The 3,837-nt window shown below is 53.2% G+C and overlaps 1 protein-coding gene across 2 annotated transcripts in view; it reads left to right on the top strand.

Moving 5' to 3' along the window:
• Positions 1-427: 427 nt before the first annotated feature.
• The window catches only part of KPNB1 (karyopherin subunit beta 1), a 32,771-nt gene continuing 29,361 nt past the window's right edge, over positions 428-3,837 (top strand). The window contains exon 1 of one of the 2 annotated variants that reach the window (XM_015651280.2): positions 428-625. The gene's annotated coding sequence lies outside the window, so the exon portion shown is untranslated. The remainder of the gene's footprint in view (positions 626-3,837) is intronic. The other variant, XM_015651279.1, reaches the window with a different exon arrangement.

Below are 3,837 nucleotides of genomic sequence, written 5' to 3'. Positions count from 1 at the left end.
GGGGGGTTAATCATCATTTTGGGGGGTTAATTATCATTTTGGGGGGGTTAATCATCATTTTGATCAGCAGAGAGTTTGGAATGTCACAGATCAGAGATTCCACATTTTACCGATCCCAATTCAGCTGTGGAATCACCAAAACAACAAACAGGGAGTTCCTCACATCCAGGCTGAATTCCCACCCAGAAAATCCATTTTTCTATATTTTTTTTTCCCCATAAATCCATTTATTTAAAGGAATTCTCAGGCCAGGCAGGAGCAGGAACTGGGCTCCGGTGTCAGCTCTAAAAAAATCCCAGCCCGGCAGAGGCACCGGAGCTTCCGGCACTTCCCGTGAGGAGCTTAACCCGTAATCTGGGGATAGATCCGGGCTGGGGGTGGCTTTAGGGGGGCTGGGGGAGCTTTGTGGGGTGTCTGGGGGCTGACCCCGCTGTCTCCCCAGCCGACCTTCCTGGTGGAACTGTCCAAAGTGCTGGCAAACCCCGGCAACAGCCAGGTCGCGCGCGTGGCCGCCGGGCTGCAGATCAAGAACTCGCTGACCTCCAAGGATCCCGACATCAAGGCCCAGTACCAGCAGAGATGGCTCGCCATCGACGCCAACGCCCGCAGGGAGGTCAAGAACTTCGTAAGTCCTCGGGTTTTTGTGGGTTTTGCCTGGTTTTCCCCGCGTTTCTGCCTCTGCTGAAGAACGTCGTCTGTGGTTTTCCACCTAAAAAGTTTTCCCGTAGCTGCTGCCGGGCTCTGGGGGCTCGGTTCTGGGAGTTGGTTCTATCTGGATGGGTTTTGAGGTGGAATTGGGACAAAGATCTTCCCCCAGGGGTTGGTTGAGCGCTGGGAGAGCTCCCTGTGGGGTGGTGGTGATCCCAAAGCTGCTGGAACTCCAGGAGTTTTGGGTTGGCTTTGTTGGGTTGGGTTTTGGGGCGCTGGAGCTGCTCCCTGTGGAGGACTCGTGGTCCCAGAACTCTCAGAGAGCTCCAGGAGTTTTGGGATGGAGATTTTGGGTGGATTTTGGGTGGATTTTGGGTTTGAGCTGATTCCCCATGGAATGGTGGTGATCCCAAAACTCGTGGAACCCCAGGAGTTTTGGGTTGGCTTTGTTGATATTATGGCTTGGGTTGGGTTTTGAGTTGGATTTTGGGGTTTTTCCTCCTCAGAGGGTGGTGGAGCTCTGGGACAGCTCCCATGGAAGGGTCCTGATCCCAAGCTTTCCAAAGCTGAAGGAATGTTTGTCCAGGGATGGCCAGGGTGGGGTTTGGGGGGTCCTGCAGGGCCGGATGATCCCCNGCCATGTGCGGCCACCGCGGCCATCGCGGCCCCGGGCGCCGCCCGGTCCTAAAGCCCGGCCGCCCGCGGGGACCCCGAGCGGCCCCACCGGCCGCTTCCAGCGCCCGCGGGACTCCTGTTCCGTCCTAGTGCCCGCCGCACCCCCGCCCAGTCCTTCCGCCCGCTCCTAGCAGCCGCGGGACCCCCGGCCGGTTCTAGCGTCCGGTCCTACGGGATCCTCTCGCAGCCCTGCTGCCCGCGGGATCCCTGGCCAGTCCCGCTGCCCGGTTCTAGTGTCCGGTCCTACTGCCCGTGGGACCTCCGCCCAGCCCTGCTGCCCAGTTCTGATGCCCTCGGGACCCCTGTTCGGTCCTTCTGCTCGGGCCACCGGGACCGCCGCATCCCCCCGAGACCCCCGCCCGGGCGGGATCGGAGCTCCGGGACTCTGGGGAGGAGCTCAGGGGCGGCTGGAGGGGGAAGGAGGCTCGGCTGGACAGGGACAGTTGCACCCCCGGTGACCTTAAATTTGAGTAGGGAAAGAAATCTGAAAAGAAGAAAAGAAAGGGATTAAAAAACCCCAAACTGCCGGGTGTAACGGCTGTGCTGGAGCGGGGGGTTTGAGGCTGGTGGTGCTTGGGAAGGGTTTTTGCTTAGTCAAGGTGTGGGGATGCAGCTCTGGCTGGTCCTCGCAGGGATGGGGAGCACTGGGGGGTGCTGGGTCCCGCTGTCTCGGTGCTGTCCTTGTCACACCCCTGTTATCACCCCCAGATCTGTCACCTGTCACCCCAGCAGCCATCCCCTCCCCTGGCCTGCTGTGAAGTGGGAAAAACACAGAGGTTCTGGGATTCTGGTGCTGTTGGAAGGAGTGTGAGGCCCCCTCCGAAGCAGGATTGATGCAGCCTTTGTGCTGCACCTCAGTTTTGAGGGAAAATCTCCTGGATTGGTGCTGGTGGAGTGTCAGGACCCCCCAGTTGAGCCTGGAGCTCCAGGGCTGTGTGGCATGAAGGATTTTGGGGTGCTGGGCAGGAGCTGCTCATGGTCCTGATTTCCAGGTGTTGGGAAGAGCTGGGGGAGATGTGGATTTCCCAAGGTTTCATTTTTCATTCCTCTCTGCCGTGTGGGATTTACTCCAAGCTTTCGTTTTTACTTTGCTTTGTGAGAGGCAGGACTGGGTGAGATCAGAGCTTGGGCTGGCACCAAGGATTTGTGTGGGATGGGGACATGGGATGGTCCAGGCTGGGAGGGAGCTGGGTCCTGTAGGGTGAGGATGAGGAGGATGAAGCAGGAGGATGAAGCAGGAGGATGAGGATGATGAAGCAGGAGGATGAGGATGAAGCAGGAGGATGAGGAGGATGAAGCAGGAGGATGAAGCAGGAGGATGAGGATGTGGAATCCAGGCCTGTCCCCACCACAGGATGTGGGAAGAGCCTTTGACAGGAGAGGGAAGGGACAGGAGAGCCCCAGGGGGGCTGGGAGCATCTCCCAGTTCCCTGATGGAGCCTCCTGATCTTCCTCATCCCCCTTCCTCCTCCTCTCCACCCCTCAATTTGCCCCTTTTAGCTAATTTATCCCCTTTAACCTGGTTTATCTCTTTTTTCCTGAGCTGTTCACTGACACCTCTGCAGGGGGGAGCCAGGTCAGGCACATCTGCCTTCGCTTTCTCAAGCCTGCGAGGTTTCAAGTGATGCTGATCATTTTATTTTAACTGAATTTAGCCCAAAAACCTCATGAAAAGAGAATTTTTCATGCTAATTTGTGGGTGAGGAACCCAAGGATGCTCCTCCACCTCTGAACTTTCTTGTCCAAGGTGGCAGCAACACTTCTGGGATGTCCTGTGAACTAATTCTGTTCCTCACTCGTAGTAAAATCAGAGTTTAAAATTTGCTTTAAAGTGGTTTAGTGGGGTCTGTTTGTAGGGTTTATTCTATTCCATTACATTTAGAATATTTTTAATGCCTTACACCCATCCCTTCAGCTTTTCCCCCATCTTTTGACCTCAAATTCTGCAGTTTAAACCTTGAAGAGCTGGGGATGGAACAACTAAAATGAATTTTATCTGAAGATTTGGGTTTGGGCATTGCAAACATGGAGACCAAAGCACTGGAGTTGTTTGTTGAACTTTTTAATGTTTGGTTAGTTTTAAAAATGGATGTTCAGTGCCCAAAAAATCTTTGTAATTTAAGATTAAGTTTGGGGGTTTTTTTAAATGTATTTTGAGATTTCTTAAGAGATTCTAGAAATGGGTTTATTGTAAAAAGGTTGAAGATTTTTTGGAAAATCACATTTCTAGTTGGTGTAAAAAGGTTTGGAAAGCGAGGCATCTGCTCCCACAACTTCCTAGGAGGGCAAAAAGCTTTTGAGGAAAAATATTCAGGAAAAAAATAAAACCTCTCTGCTGAGACTTCAGGGGAGCCTCTGAAATGTCAAGAAATTAAGAAAAGATTTCAAAGAAGAAAAGATTTAAAACCAAAAGGTTTTCACAAGGAAGTGGCAGCAGCATCAGGGGGTTGTGTGTGCACTCAGGTGGTTTTTTGGGGGGTTTAATCATAATTTTGGGGGGTTAATCATAATTTT

Source organism: Parus major, chromosome 27, assembly GCF_001522545.3.
Source record: "Parus major isolate Abel chromosome 27, Parus_major1.1, whole genome shotgun sequence".
NCBI classification, from domain to species: Eukaryota; Metazoa; Chordata; class Aves; order Passeriformes; family Paridae; genus Parus; species Parus major.
The sequence above is the reverse complement of the archived record's forward strand: the minus strand, read 5'-3'. Positions and strand labels throughout refer to the sequence as shown.